The following is a 17,002-nucleotide window of genomic DNA, read 5'->3' on the forward strand; positions in this document are numbered from 1 at the left end:
TTAGGTGAGTAGATAACTTTTCATATGCATGTATAAATATTTGAATTATTAATATGAATTGGATCATACTTCTTGATAATATATATGTTGATTATTATCCTTTGTTACGATAAAGCATGATCAATTGTTGAATCTGAATTTTTGATATGAGCCATTATATACTTTTGAATTAACTTCTGAATTGATAGCTCCTCATTTGATTGATGTTATGAGTTGAGCATTGAGATATAAATATGTTTGTTTGATTATGATATGAACCTATGGTATGCCAATCAGAATACTCATGCTAACAGGGTAATATTAGTCTTTGTGCACATCGTATCTCTGAAACCCTAGTTAGTTAGGGGAGTCACCAACCTGTGTGGACTAATTATCTCATAATACGGAGCCTCATGCTCATTGCATTTTGATTTTCTAACGAGTTTTACCTTATGATATTCTTGTTATGGCCTATTTAAGAAACTTTCCTATAAGAACCTAAAGCCATATTTGTATATATGTTTCTCATTATTGTATTACCTCATGTATGTATTAAACATTATCTACTCACTGAGTTGTTGAACTCACCCTCTCGTTATTTATCTTTTTCAGGCTTATAGCTTGTTAGCAGACTGCTTTTGTTGGACTTTCAGAACATGTTCTTTTGGTTGTAATTAATACCTTTTTTTTATATCTAGTTAGTGCTTCACAACTACAAATTTGTATTAACTTTTGTATTAAGATAATCAAATTATATTATGAAGTTAGTTTTGTTATTACTATTGTTGTTTCTACCTAATTTCTTACCTATGTTTTTGATAAATTTTCAGAAAACACCAAAAATAGCACAAAAAACAATGAAACCCCCAAAAAATATATTTTTGATATATTTGCATCGTTTTCAGCATTTTCAACGTCATCTCAAAAGAATTTAAATTTTCAAGGGTATTTTGAACGCGTTCAACTTTTAACGTGTAAATTTTACAATCACTGATTTTTCTTATTGAGTCAACGTTGGTATTATTTGTTTTTTAAATAAATACAAAAAAAAAAGAGTTGAGGGACCAGTGTGATTGTGGCCAAGCCACACTTCTCCTATAAATACCAGTCTACAGTAAAAAAAGGAGGGGAGGGCGGATAAAAATTTGGGAGGGAGAAAAGAACCTTGTCAAAACCCATTTTTGTGTTATTCCCCAATTCACATTTTTTTCTCTCTTAAAAAAAATACAAAAAATATCAAAAGAATATTATTAAAAATATAACAGTGAAAAAAGGATGCCAGAACGCTTAGAAAATAGTCAAAAATTAGTTGAGGAGGTTCAAATATACAAAGATTGAAATTTGACAGTATTTTGTTGACTAATGACAGTCATGTTGACAAAGAAAATTCAATTTAAGAAAGAAAAGTCCAAAATCAGATATTTATGGACTCAATTAAATTTTATTGAAGGTTTAATTGAATTTATGGAGGGTTTGATTGCAAGAAAAATTTATTTTGAAGTCAATTTAGGCTTTAATTGGAAGAAATTAAAGTTCTGGGGTCAAATTATAATTTTTTAGAGTTAATTTGGTCAAATCAGGGGTTTAATTGCATAAATATTGAAATTTGATGGCCAATTAGGGACTTAATTGAAGAAATCTGAAACCAAGGACCAAAATGAATAACGCGCGTAAATAGAGGGGTTGTAATTAAACTGAATCAGGGGCCAATTTGAAGAAATTAGAAGTTTATTGATCAAATGAGGGCAAATTGCATAAATTCAAGACCAAGGACCAAAGTAAAAAAGGCGGCCAACTTTAGGGCCGCTGTTTGATTTTTGACAGGGATGCAATTGCATTGATTTTTAAATCAAAATTGCAATTTAGGACTAACCAGTTTATTAAAGTCAAGAGAACATTAGCCAAAATTTCAAAAACAACAAAAAATTTATTTTGTTTGTCTTTAGTATCCGGGGTACGACATTATACGTAATATGTATTTCGGATATTAAATTCTTTTTGTTTGGACGCTAGAACGGTTAGGTTTTACCCCATTAAGATAAGAACCTCCTTATTAAGAAAGGCTTTTCTCGAACCTTAGACAGGCCAACAATTAGAAAACGCAATAAGACCATATATTTTATCAGACATTAAAACAATGCAGCCTACCTTAGGTAAGGCGTAGTTGGGGTGCTAATACATTGCCTTTACACAACTAGTCTCTGTACCCAATCTCTGAGACCAGTTAGGGTTCCTAGTGACCATAATACTAGGTGGCGACTCCGATTCAAATTTTCCACTGATAAAAGAAAAGAATTTCTTGTCTCCCCATATTTGCCATATAAACCTTTACAATTTTCCTTGAGTAGTGGACGATCGCCATGAAGCCGCACACGTGCGACAAACATAAAAACTTAAACCTATCTCCTGGCTCGGGGGATCTTGGCTCCGAGAGTCAACCAAAGAGCCCCTAACTTTTCTCTTCTTCCGGCCGCCCCTTCCATCTCATGTGGTCTCTCTATTTTTTTGGCAGAGAAAAGAACCAACCAGACCGGCCCCCACTGCACACAGAACACTCATATCCTCTCATCCCTAAGCCACCACCAACCCGCTCTTCCTCTTGAAGCCAAAGCAAAGTCGTCTTCCCTATATGTTTTAAACAAGCCACCCCATATTCTTATCCAGTTAGTCGTTTTTTTTTCTCACCACATCTCCCTACTCCAGGCCTCTCCATCGTCCCGCTCCTCACTCTACCTCAGTAGCCCTTCCCATCTCCACCCGACAGACCCAACAGCCCATTCTCCTGAACCAGCGGCCAGCTCGTGAAGACCAGGCAATCTCCATTCTCTTCTTCATCTCCTCGCAGATTGGCCTCCACAGAAGCCAGCCACCGCCTCCAGCTAGCTTCATTGTTGCCCACAATCCATCATTGGCGCAAACCGGCCTCTACCGAAACCAACCCGGAGTAGCCCGAACACATCGGCAATCCACACAGATCGTCCCCTTCATCATCAACCGATTCTTCTTCATCGGTTCAACCCCACGTAGCAGATCTGGACCGCGAACCACCGACCAGATCTGCCACCAGCAGAGGGAAACGAACCGGGGGGAAGAAAGAAGACAGAGGATGGTCAGATCTAAAAGAAAGAAACGTTTTTCGAACCCTGTTTGAGCTATTTTCTGCCCTCTTTATCCTCTCTCTTTGCTAATAAAATCGTCGGGTTTCTTAGATTGATTAGGAGTTTTCATAATGCTAAATTTGTTCCTTCTTTATCTGGTCTTTAAAGTTGGATAAATCCCTCAGAATTTGCACTACAAAAACAGATTCTGTTGTTGTCGTAATTTTTTGTTCCAACTTAGGCTTTGATTCTGACTTGGTTTCGTGCAATATCTGACCATCCCAGCTATATTCTATCACTCATGACATATTAAAGAATCGACCTACATCTTATTGGGTCCTAGGGCTCACTGTTCTTATAGCAGACTCTCAGTCAGATTGAGATGCTCAGCATTGTCAGTTTTCTGAATCAGATCAAGAGATCCTTTTGACCAACTAGGTTGCAGCCAGATTCTATTCTACAAAACGATTTTATCTCACTTTGGATCCTTCATCAAAGTTGTAGTCTTGTATGCGTATATGAATTTGGGCTTTTGAATCTCTTGATTTCGATATCAGAAGCTCAAGATATTCCCGTTTGAATATCTAACGTGAAAGTAGAGAATTCTACCGCTAGAAGGATTCTGACCCGACTTTTGCACTAAAGACTCTGCTTCTGTCACAATTTTGTTGTTCGTTGTTCTTAAGTCATACTCTCAGTCATATTGGGATGCTTGGCATTGTCAGATCAAGAGATCCTTTTTAACCAACCAGATTGCTGCCAAATTCTGTTCTTTAAAACTATTTTTTCTAACTTTGAATCCTTCATCAAAGTTGTAGTCCCGGACACGTAGATGAATTTGGACTTTTAATCACTTAATTTTGATATCAGAAGCTCAAGATATTCCTATTTGAATATTTAACGTGAAAGTAGAGAATTCTGCCGCGAGAAGAATTCTGACCCGACTTTTGCACTAAAGACTCTGCTTACATCACAATTTTGTTGGTCGTTCTTCTTAGGTCATATTCTCAGTCATATCAGGATGCTCGGCATTGTCAGTTTCTGAATCAGATCAGGAGACCCTTTTTGACCAACCAGATTGCAGCCTGATTCTGTTCATTAAAATGATTTTATCTCACTTTGAATCCTTCATCAAAGTTGTAGTACTGGACGCGTAGATAAATTTGAGATTTTGAATCGCTTGATTTCAATATCAGAAGCTCAAGATATTCCCATTTGAATATCTAATGTGAAAGTAGAGAATCCTACCACAAGAAGGGTTCTAGGGCACATGTCTGATTCGAGGGATTGCGGGCTGATTTGGAGGATTTTGTTTTTTACCAAGGATTAAATTGAAAAGTGTTAAAATAAAGGATTTAATTGAAGATGAAATTAGAAGGATATTGGTTGGGTTTTAAGAAGCTGGAGAAAGGACTGGATCATAATAAAATGACGGGAATTCTACCACGCCGGATAAGGAAATAAGACTTTGCAGCATGCACCCCTACCCATCTGATTTCTTTCCTTTTCTATGCAACTTCCTACTGGTTTCCATGTTTCTCTCGCTTGATTGGAGAGATGCAGACCACGTTTTTTTCTGCCTCAGTCCAAAGGAAACAGTTGGTGCCTCACGGTGCCATCTCAGGAAGGAAAGAAAGGAGATGTACCACCCTTTGATCGCTGGAAACTAATTGCTGAAATCAGAATAGAAATCAAAATATTTTAGTTTTCTTTTTCTGTTTTTTTACTACAAATCAGCAGGGCTTCACATCCTAAAATTAGTGCATTGAATCTTTTCTAATAAGAACTGTGATTAGGCTATATAAATCTCTTCTGCTGGGAGAACTAGGGGGCGAAAAGAAAAGAAGAAAAAACAAAAAAAAAAGAGGAGGAGAAGAAACCTTGGAGATCAGCAGCACATAGAGAGGAAGCTCTGCTGCTAAACATTGATAGAAACTTTCGTCTGTCAAAAACTTGTGAGACCTGCAGGACGAGAAAAAAGGAGGAGAAGAGGGAAATGAAAAGAAGAGTAACGAGAGGGAGGCAGCCCACAGGAAAACAGAGGCTAGAACCTCTGCATAAAAAAGACGAGGAACAGTCACTACCGCAACAGCCCCTTTTATTTTTTTTGCCACCTTAAGTCACCACCAATGACAACAAACAAGCTCCTTCACTCTAGAAAAGGGAGGAAGAGTAACAAGAAGGAGGCAGCCCACAGGAAAACAGAGGCTGGAGCCTCTACACAAGGAAGACGAGGAACAGTCACTGCCGCAACAGCCCCCTTCATTTTTTTTCACCACCTCAAGCCACCGCCAATGACAGCAAACAAACTCCTTCACTCCAAAATGGGGAGGAAGAGTAACAAGAGGGAGGCAGCCCACAAGAAAACAGAGGCTTGAGCCTCTACACAAGGAAGACGAAGAACAGTCACCGCCGCAACAGCCACCATCATTTTTCTGCCACCTCAAGCCACCGTCAACGACAGCTAATACACTCCTTCACTCCAGGTAATCTTCTATCCTTCCATGATCTGTCCTTTTCGGTTTGTTTCATTTGCATGCAGAACATGAGCAATTCACGTTCTGCAGTAAATGAAGATATAATTAACCGGTTACTTAGTAACTAGCCATCTCTTCTCAAGAAATTAGAAGAAAAAAAGCAGTTTCTTGTGTGTTGCATACGGTCAATACCCTAACATATTTTGAATTTCCTTTTAAAAAAACAAATATTTGAAGTTTAAAAGAAAATGTGTTTTAGCATGGATTTCTTAAACAAAAAAAATTTTTTCTTGCATTTTGGATTTTACAACATATTTGTAAAACTCCAAAGAGTGTTGGCCAATATTCCAAAAAAATACAAAAACCTTATTTTGGGGGGAATTCATCTATTATTCACCGTTAATGTTTGGATAAAGAAATCCCAAAGGGATGAATATCCAAAATATTATTGGGAATAACTTGTTATTATTCTCTGTTAATGTTTGGATAAAGAAACCCCAAGTGGTTAATATCCAAAATACTTTTCTAGGAATAATAAGTTATGATTATTTATCACACATCCTTGAAAGAAGCCTCGATTATAATTGAGGACATTTCAATTGACTCCACGGTTTACGAGTCGTGAAAGTATAAAACACTAAGGCAAAAAGAGGCTTTTAAAGCGCTCTAAATTTCCTTAGATTTCTAAATCTTTGTTCCTTTTCCTTGCAATTTACGAGTCGCTAACACTTGAAATACTAAGGGAAAAATGAGCTCCTAAGCAGATTAAATCTCCTTAGATTTCTATCTTAGCCGTCTTTTAATTCATAGGTTATAAATTTATTTCAAATCAAACACAGATTTTAAGAGATCTGCATCAATTCTTCTTGGCACTCTGTAGACATATCTAAAGGTATGATCTATACTGGTCAAGGGTTCTTGCTTTTAGAATTTGAACCTAAGCCCATTCATCATAGCAAACCTATCCTAGGAAAACTGATTAGAGAACACCAACATCATAGCAAGGCAAACCAAACACCAAGCAGCTTACCTTAGATAGGGCATACTAGGGGTGTTAATACGTTTCCTTTACGCAACTAGTCCCTTACCTTAGAATCTCTGAAAGACCAGTTAGGTCTCCTAGTGACCATAATACTAGGTGGCGACTCCCTTATTCATAAAAACAAAAACCCCGACATGGAATCTCCGCTCTCGGGGAGGGTCGCTGCAACGTTGCACCACGCGCAAGGGTGTGCCAATTGCATTGAACTTTGATTGAGTTATTTAAAGGATAAGTTCGTATGTGAGTTTGGGTTCACATAGGTATAGAACCCTGGAGAGGGACATTACCTATATGCTGATCATGGAACCAGGAATTGAGTCGTGACAAGTAATAAGAAAATATGAGTTATCTCCAAGTGTTTTCTTAAATGTGATTGTGGATGAAATGATAATTAACTTCAATGTGTTTGTTCATTTGTGAAAAACTAGGTTTGAAACAATATGAAAAGATACTTTGTTATCACGATAGAGAAGAGCTGAAGACAAGGAAATGTCGAGGTCATGTAGCAAACAACAAAGTCAAACAGTCGTACTTGTAGTTGAAGTCATTGCTTGATATTTCACTTTAGCAGGAAATCAAGATATAATTGGTTATTTCTTAGATTTCCATGAAATATGAGAATTTCCAGGCAAGATAAAGAATCCAGTGGTGGATCACTGAGTAGTTGGACAATTTGTGTAGTCATAATATGATTCTAACTAAAGAGGAATTAAGTGAGGAAGATAAATGCATTGTCCTGGTGCTGCCTTTAGATATCTTAGAGTTGTATGGCTATATTAAGATGAAGTTTACAAGGATCCTAAAGAAATTGACTAAGAACTTACACTTATTAAGATAAATCTAGCCTAATGATGGTCAAGTAAAACAAATGCCCTACAAGATGACAATATATAGTAGGGTCAACTACAAAAGAGCCAGAATCTGCTGCTAAATGATGCTTTTGTTCCACGGGAAAAGAAGCAGGTTTGGCTGTTATCATTCTTGTTTCTTAAAGGATATCTAAGGCATATTTGCATTGGCTAATAACAATTTCTTTTGGTGAGTAAGTTACTTCAAGATCGAGAAAGTACTTTGAGGGTCCACAGGTATTTGATGTGGAATTGCCTATGAAGATAATGTTTAAGTTCATTAATATGAGAAGCATTGTTTCCTAAAATGATAACATCATCAACATAGATGAGTAAAGCAGTAGAACTATCTGTATGAATATAAATAAAGAGAGAATTGTCAACATTAGATTGTTAGAAACCAATAAAGATGTCTAAAAGTGTGAATTTCTCAAATCATTGTCGAGATACTTGCTTGAGTCCATATAAAGACTTGTGAAGCCTACAAACTCAGGTATCACTTGGATGATGGAAGCCTTGAGGTACTTTTATATAAATTTCTTCATATAGATTGCCATGTAGAAAGGAATTTTGCACGTCTAATTGATGCAAATCTCATGTCTAAATGACAGCTACAATAAGCAAGCAACGAACTATGGTGAGTTTGGTAATGAGAGCAAAATTGTTTGTGTAATGTACTTCTTCAACTTGAGTAAATCCCTTAGTTACTGACTTAGCTTTGAATCGTTTTATGATACCATATGCTTTATATTTAATTTTGTATACCCATTTTCAATCGATTGCTTGTTTATTTGGAGGTAAATGTTCAAGAGTCCAAGTATGGTATCTTTCTAATGCTTCGATTTCTTTTTGCATAGCTTCTTTCCATCAAGCATATTTGATTGCATGCAAGAAAGAGATAGGCTTGTCTATGAAAGAGATGGCCACTATATAAGCTTTGTGTGAGGATGAGAAATTATCATAAGAAATAACATTGGAAAGAGGATACAAGATTCCTAAATTTATAGTTAAAGGTGGTTTGGTATTCGGTTTTAGAAAAGTTGGAATATCATAAGCAAAACCTTGAAGTTTTGTAGAGATTTGGCATGTACGATGTGGTCTAGTCATTGGTTCAAATGGAGATACAAGGTTATGTTGAATATTATTTTCTTTTACCAAAGGAAGGTTGTTTTTAGGTTGTGAATTATTTACGAGGTCAATGGATTCTATATGAAAATCATATAATGAAAGAGGTAAGACAACTTGGGTTTTGGTGGGAGTTTTTTTGTTTTTGTAAGGAAATACCTATGAAATAACACATCATGAGAAACAAAGAGTGTTTTATTTTCTAAATCATAAATCTTATATCATTGTTGTCCAAGAGGATAGCCAAGGAATACACATCTTGATGTGCAAGCCGTAATTTATCATGAGGTTTATAATGATTATGAGTATAGTATAAAGAACAAAAAACATGAAGATTTTCATACTTAGGTGTCTTAAGTATCTTCGAAGGTATCTTACCATATAAGAGAGGAGTCAGGGTGAGGTTGATTAGGTGAACAGTAGTGACAACACATTCTCTCTAAAACATGAGTGGAGGATGAGCAACTTCAAGAATATACCGGTGTTTGCGCTCCACTACCCCATTTTATTGAGGTAAATTCACTTCCATTATCACTATGTTTTTTTTTAACAACATAAAAAATTGAGTTTTAACCATATTGCAAAACAAAGTAAGGTAGGTAAAAGTTTTAGATTTGTTCTTCATATGATATACCCAAATACATCTAGAAAAATCATTAACTATAGTCAATAAATAATATTCTCCACTCAAAGAGAGTGTGGCATGATAACCCTTTATATCACAATAAATCAAGCAAAACAATGAGAGCTTTCATTACTAATTCGAAGGAAAGGTAAACAAGTTTGCTTGAACTTATGACAAACATCACAAATAAAATTAGATAGTAATTAAAAATCTAAGCCATCAACATGCTTCAAACATGGAATAGGAACACGACCAAAACACATATGCCAAAGTTTTGCAGATTTATTATTTCATGTTGAACATGCTAAAGAGATCTTGAAAGAACATTGGTAGACTCTATCTAGAAGTTTACGCAAGCCAATTACTTTCTTGGTTTTTAGGTCATGAAAAACACAAAAGACAAGAAATAAAATAACAACATTATTCAAGTCTTTGGTAATTTTTCCAACTGATAATATATTTCATGTAAGATTTTGAACACATAAAACATGAAAAAGTTTGAGATTAGGCAATAAGGTTGTGCTACCAACATGAGTAATAGGTAATCCATTTCCATTAAAAATCTTAATTGGTGTGTGATTGTCAACTAGTTGTATATAATCTAGTAGAGTTTATGATCCAACCATGTGATCATAGGCTCCACTATCAACAATTCAAGTATGAGTTGAAGAGTTTTTCTTAACATAATGATTAATTAAACACTACTAAAAAATGTAGTAATTAGCAACGGACTGATCCGTTGCAAATAACATTAAAATCCGTTGCTAAAACAATTTAGCAACGGAATCAGCAACGGCACAAATCGAATGCAGATTTGTCGTTGCTGATTTTTTAGCAACGGATTTATCCGTTGCTGATTTCGCAGCAATGAAAATTTCGTTGCTTACAATCAGCAACGGATAATCCATTGCTAACTGTAAGCAACGGATTTTCCGTTGCAAAACTAGCAACAGATTCTCCGTTGCTCATTTTAGCAACGGATAAATCCGTTGCTAGTTTTGTGAATCAACAACGGATTCTCCGTTGTTGATTCATGAATCACTTGCAATCACCAACATAAATTAATTTTTATAGAATCTGTTGGTGATTATATTATTTTTTATTAAATTAATTTTTATTTATTAATTAAAATGACTTTTAATTTATTTATTTAATTATTTTTGGATATTTCAAAAGTTGTGGAATATATATAACCAACATAAATTAATATTAAAAATAATTATATCATTAATAAAAAATAGAATAAAAATAATATTCATATTATAAAAATTTAGTTAAACTTGCATTAATACATTTAAGTTTAAATACACTAAAAACAAAACAACAAAAGATACAATCATGGCGCTGGTTGCGAAGACGAACCATGATATTGTGGATCAACACAAGATTGATCAGGATATAAAGGTCGAGGTGTAGGTCGAAAAATTGGTTGAGATGTGGGACCCATAGGTGTCATTATCTGAGGAACCATAGGTGGCGGTATTGATGGAGTCAAAGGTGGTGGCATACCTTGATTAATATTTGATGTCCCACCATGGTATCCAAGATTGTTCACAAGATATTCTTTCATGGAATCCATCTGCCGTTTCATTTCACGAATAAAATCATCTTTTTTCTTTATCTCCTCTTCTTTATCCTTTATCTCCTTTTGCAATGCTCGATACGATGAACTGGGATATGATGACTCCACCGAGTAGGAATGTGATAAAGAGCTTGTACTAACTTTTGATTTTGGCATACGAGGTGCATCATATACCCTACCCTTTGTAACTCCTCCTGAAGCCACACACCAAGCTGCTCCATCAAATGAATGATGATTTTCCCGATCAGTTTTATATCTTAAAATCATTTCCATTTTATAATTTTCCTATAAATAAAATACATGCAACAATAAATTAATTTGAATGGGGACTTGCTCATATGGTTGGTTTGTCATACTAGATACATGTTCAGATATTGTTTTCTGTTGAATCCTATCTCGACGAAGATGATTTAGTTGCTGTCATCTTGGGTAGCTCACTTCAGCTATAAAAACCGTGTACTTTCATTGCCTCCCGATACTCCGGAGTGTGTTGTCATGTTTTTTTACTACGAGTCTGGGATTCACAGAAATCATGTTTTTTTCAATAGTGGTGGGTTGGTTGAACAAGCAATCACAGCGCTTTTCTCTCATGCTTTACGCGAATGGCTTTGCTGGTCAACTTACAAAGCAAGAATTTTGCAGAACATATATATAACATCCTTTCTTGGGTTTGATTTTGATTACAGGTTTTTGCAAATCTGCAAATCTAAGGAAAGGTTTCAGGCAAGCATCCTTAACTACGAGGCAGAAGAACATTTGTTTTAGACCAAGATTTCCTAAAGATGGAATACCTTAAACTTCCAACATTCGGTCAAACAAACATCAACACAGAATAATATAAGAGAGAGTAAATGAATCGATTGTATGGGGAAAAAAAAGATTTTCATTGATCAAAAGTCGTCAAAATTTGAATAACCTGTACAAGTGATTCATACAAATGTGAATGATCTGTACAAGTTTCCTTAAACAATACAACAACTTAAACTCATAATCCTAGAACTCTCTCAATGTACAGTTTCAAGCAAGCACCACAATCAGGACCCGAACCTCATGGTCAGTGCCAGTGGAGGTTTCTCTGCAACAATTCCCGTTTCAGGACTTTCAAATAACCTAGCTGATTTTGATTCAAAGCACCATGTCGGGGAATTTCCATGCCGATCTTATCAGCCAACAGAATCAAGGATAATGGTTCTGGAGGGTGTTTCCAAACGTGCAATTCAAACGATTCAGAAATTCCTATCTTCGTTAATGCATCAGCTGCAAAGTTGCCTTCTCTGAGAGTATGCTGGATGAAACAATCCCAATCTCGATTTACATACGCTTGACATTCTAAGATGACAGCCTCGAACTGATTCTTTGGTTGACGGATAACTTGATTACGAATTCTTTTGACCACGGTCTCCGAATCAGATTCCAAAATAACCTTTTTGAGCCCTTTATCCCAAGCCAACTTTAATGCTTCTCGAACAGCCAGTAACTCAGCTTCAAAGGCAGATTCAGATTTGACTCTGCAAGAGAAACCAAACAGCCATATTCCATGTTCATCCCTGCAGACACCAGCAATAGAAGATTTTGAAGAAATGTATTTATAACTGGCGTCAGTGTTGAGTTTAACAAAGCCAGGAGGGGGTTTGTTCCAGCGAATACCAGAGGGACATAATAGTGGGGGTTGAGGACAGTAGGGAAGAGGCGGCCGAGGACAGTAGTGAAGGGGGGGCGGAGGATGAACCAAAATAGGGTTTGGAGGGGCAAAAAATTGTTGGGGTTGTAGGAGAATGATATGATTCATTATTGAATAACAATGGAGATTGAAACAAGATAGAGGAAACAAAGCAGATTAACTGATTGATTGACAAAATAATGGCACAAAGAGAATTTCAGTGTTAGTCCGAAACTGGAACGGATAGACTGAATATAAAAAGATTTTGATGAACAATGTCAGTTAGTCCTCAGCTGAGACGGATTGGATAGAAAGCGTGTGTAATTTGAATGAGGCGGTGGATTTCTGAACATTACGCGCGTTCTCCAACGGTCTTATATATCTATTTTTTTCTCTTAATTTAAATTAATCCGTTTGACAGACAGTCCCCACCCGAAGCCCATATACTACATGTTCTTCTTACTCATATAACTATATTTCCTGGGTTCGAAAACCTAGTAAGTAGATGGTTTCTCTCTTTGGGCTAGGCTTCTTAACTTGTTTGGTTGGCTGGCCATGTTAGGCCATACCAAATCTTGAAAGCAGGGTGATTCCCTTTTAAATCGTAATCTTATGCAAGGTTTCTGGGTATCTGTTTAATCATTCATCACTGCGTACTATATATAGTAACCCGTATTGCAGACCTAGTTGGAAAGGATGCAATTACTTTCAGCAGGTTTGATCTCAGCAGAATTCCACAGAACTCTCAAAATTAAGGACAGCAAGAACAGATTTATGTGAGTAATAAAACAGGAAAACATAAATGAAGTACCTTTTAAGGCCATCTAACAATTAAACTTTTACAGTTAATGCTGACATGAACACAAACTCATGGTTAATACATCAAGACACCAGCACAAAACAAGATACGAACAGCCTATGGTCAGGTCAACGAAGAAAAGACCGTAATGAAGTGAAAAATAGAAAAAAGAAAAGCGGAGAGAGAAAAACATGCTATCAATAGTTTCTCTCCACGAGGGAAGGATTTGAATCCATATGAATCTCTTTTTCTTGAATCAGGCATGTAGGTGCTTCTAGCAGCATTTGAGAAAATGACCCTGACCAATTGGTAGGGCTGGAATCGCAAACCCCGTGTTCAAGATAATAATCAACAGCATCAGAAGTGAGGGATTCGTCCAGGTTTGGTGTAGCTTGAGTCCAATAAGCGCTAGCCTGTGCTGTTGCTTTAGCTGCTGCAAACTCATCTGCCTCGTCATAGCAACCACTTAAATCAAGTAGCTGAAGACAGAAATCATGATCTAATGCTGAAGCGGCGTCCGCGTCTTTTTCGTTGCACATAAACTCAATTGACCGCGAGTTCTCTTCAGGATTAAACGTAGATACACTTGGTGGTGCAGCATTGCTAGTGGATATACTATCTGAATCAGTAGCCATCAGATAAATTCCAAAGTCCTGCTCATCCTCACAAGAAAAGGACTCGAAATAGCCGAATCCCAGCCCATTATCAGAGAGTGGTTCAAGCTGCAAGTGCTGCTGCTGGTTTTCCACTTGAGAAACAGTATCTACTAACCCATCGAAACGCATGATATGTTGCTGCTGATGGTCTAATACATCAATCCTGGGCTTTTGCAGTATGGTTTTTGTGGCATCATGAACACTTTCAATGTCAGCAACCCTTTTCCTCTTTTTTGTTGTTGATCGTTGTAGATTAACTGTCTCGGGGTTGTGGACTTCTTTCTTTCTCAATTGACATAAGACAGTTAGTTGAGAAAGTGATGGCAGGCTGTACTCATACAAGAACCATGAGCCATTGTGGTCAGATTTAGGATTGAAGTAAGTGAACACCTTTCGGATGACAGTGACTTTGCAGTTGGGGTCGATGGAGACATCGAAAGGAGGGTCTTTATACTCTTGATCCCATTTTCCAGGGCCACCGCTGATCTTCCGAACAACATACCTGCCTTTCTTGGTAAGCTGGGTGAAGAAGAATAGATCCTCGCCATGGCGTTTGGGGAAGGAGTCCCAGATTTGCCAAGGTTCTCTGGCTTGGTTTCCAAAGAGATGGCAATCTCTAACGGGAACATTGAAGGTGGTGAAGAGATTAGGGTTGGTGATTTTTGGGTAAAGATAGAAGCGGACCAATTCTTGATCATCAGGGCGGAATCGAAAACCCTCTAGTATTTCAAGGTTTTGTGATGACATTGCCATTGCTGTGTGAGTTGGAAGAGAAGAATGGTAAGAGAATGGAGGAGGATCAAATCCAATTTCTTTTATGGCCGATTAGGGTTTGTGCCAGGGATTAACCTACTTGAAGATCAAACAGGAAAATTAAAAGACAGAGACTTTCTTTCTTGCCAAGAAAGAAAGAGAAATTAGCAGTAACCCTGAAGAATTGCAGAAGGAAAAATAAAAAACGCGTAATTGTGAAGCTAAGGCCATACTATCTGTATCTTTATATATTGGTTTGTTGAGGCGGTGGGGGGTTCCAACGGTCACTAAAATTTTGAAATCTTCCCTCCTTTTTATTGCTGGTGGTGACGTGGCAAGTTGTCTGCCACGGGTGAAACTTGTTGTCAATCGTCCGAACGCGCGGTACCGTACGAGAAGCACACGTGCGCGTGCAGTGGGTGTGAAGAAGAGAGGAGAGACCCCATGGATGGAAGTAAATGGGTTGGCTTGGATTAGAAGATGATGGATGAATTGGGTGGGGTCGGTCTGTCTTGTCTTTTAGTCTTTGGGTTCTTGGCTTTTGTGGGCTCTATCATTTGAGATTTGTTTGTATCATTATCTGGGTCCGGTAGGGTCACGTAGTTTGTGGGTCATTAGGATTTGTGGGTTCCAATCCTTTCATCTAGCTTTTTGAGGTTTAAGGATTTGTACTGCTTTTTTAATGGGAGTCATAGGGTTTGTTCTGTTCCTTCCGCAAAATGGGTTGTGATTTGCTGATGATGTGAGTGGCTTCGTTTTGTGTAAGATGATGATGATGATGATGGGTTAATGTAAGAAGAAGCTGAGAAGCCATGCCTGGAACCATCTTATTCAGGTGTAAGATTTTGCTCATCGAATCCTTGTTTTGCATGTAAACACTGTTTGATTTTCCGCTGTTTTAGATAAACTAGTGGACTCGTGAAGAATTATTTTTGCTAGTTTTGCTTCGGGAGTTGACAATCCGCTGGTGTTTATTTCATTAATTTCTTTTTATGTTGTTGGGTTTTGTTAGAATGATTAATTTGTGAAGTTTTGGGTTTTTGTTTGCAGAGGCGTGTGCGGATGCCAAGTATTGTGGGAATGTTGGAGTTTATAACATTTTGAAGGCAAGAGGAGCTAAAGCCCCGGTAAAAACATCAAGAGCTTCCTTTGTTTTTGTTAAATTCTCTGTTTGTATTTGAGGTTTGGTGTTTATGTGTGTTGGATTATTTTAGGAAACCACGAGGAAGACAACAAGAAGTTTTGGTGCAAATTTAGACGAAAATATTCAACCAAGGATGGGTTGTTCGAGCATTTCTTCTATTATGAATATTAGTTGTTCACCTTCACTGCCAAGGAAACATGGCTTAAAAATAAGTTTCAAATTTATGGCTGGAACCCCAAAAACAGAACCAAAATCTAGTTGAACAAAAGCCATGTCCAAACTCCCTCAGGACATCATCAATGATATACTCACCTGCTTACCTTTCAAGTCTCTAATATGGTTCAAGTCTGTATGCAAGCTATATGGCGTTCGTCAATCTCGAATCCGAAATTTGTGAAATCACACCTCAAAAGAGCAAAGGAAGTCAACTCTAGCTGCCATAGACTTCTCCTCTCAACAGGACCCCGCAATCTGTCGACTTCGAAGCAGCTAGTGGTGGTGATGAGGATAATGCAGTGCAAGAGCTTGATTATACTGAAGCAATAAAGTGCAGTCCTCCCTTCTTTATTGGAATTCTGGGATCTTTCAATGGAATAATCTGTTCATTTGTTGACTATGAAAAGTTGGTCTTGTGGAATTCATCTACTAGAGAATCCAAGGAATTGGCAAAACCCAGTCTTTGTCTTAGTTATGTTTCTTTTCTGGACTTGGTTATGATTCCTTTATTGATGATTATAAATTTGTAACTTCTAGCAGCACGACTGCTAATGGTTCTGAACAAATTATGGTTGAAGTTCTTACACTGAAAACTTAAACATGGAGAAAAGTTCCTGATATCGGTAATGCTACTACCTTTGTAGAGGCTTATCAAGGGATATTCTGTAATGGGGCTGCTCTCTGGTTGGGGATGCAAGAAATGGCGTCTAAAAAAGTATATGTAATTGTTGCATTTGATATGTCAGATGATAAATTCCAGGAAGTTGTGCCACTTCCTGATCATTCTGACACAGTTGTTCTGGGGATGTCAGGAAACTGCTTGTGTGCATTTGGTGAATGCAATGGAAGCTATTTCGAGGCAAGGGCACATGATCAAGAACATGATAGCAAGGCATCTCTGAGAAGATGATTCAGGCTCCCAGCTGACAGGCTCTCTGAAGAAACCTAAAACAGAATTGATGTGATTTTGCAATATACATCCATGGTCTAGTTTCCAT

The 17,002-nt window shown here is 37.2% G+C and overlaps 1 long non-coding RNA gene across 1 annotated transcript; it reads left to right on the top strand.

Moving 5' to 3' along the window:
- The first annotated feature begins 15,242 nt into the window (after positions 1–15,242).
- On the top strand, positions 15,243–16,622 carry LOC133670403 (uncharacterized). Its single transcript, XR_009834072.1, has 3 exons — positions 15,243–15,479; positions 15,695–15,771; positions 15,859–16,622. It is a non-coding gene; the product is annotated as an uncharacterized LOC133670403 (long non-coding RNA).
- The last annotated feature ends 380 nt before the right edge of the window (positions 16,623–17,002 follow it).

Source organism: Populus nigra, chromosome 13 (assembly GCF_951802175.1).
Source record: "Populus nigra chromosome 13, ddPopNigr1.1, whole genome shotgun sequence".
In the NCBI taxonomy this organism is placed as follows: domain Eukaryota; kingdom Viridiplantae; phylum Streptophyta; class Magnoliopsida; order Malpighiales; family Salicaceae; genus Populus; species Populus nigra.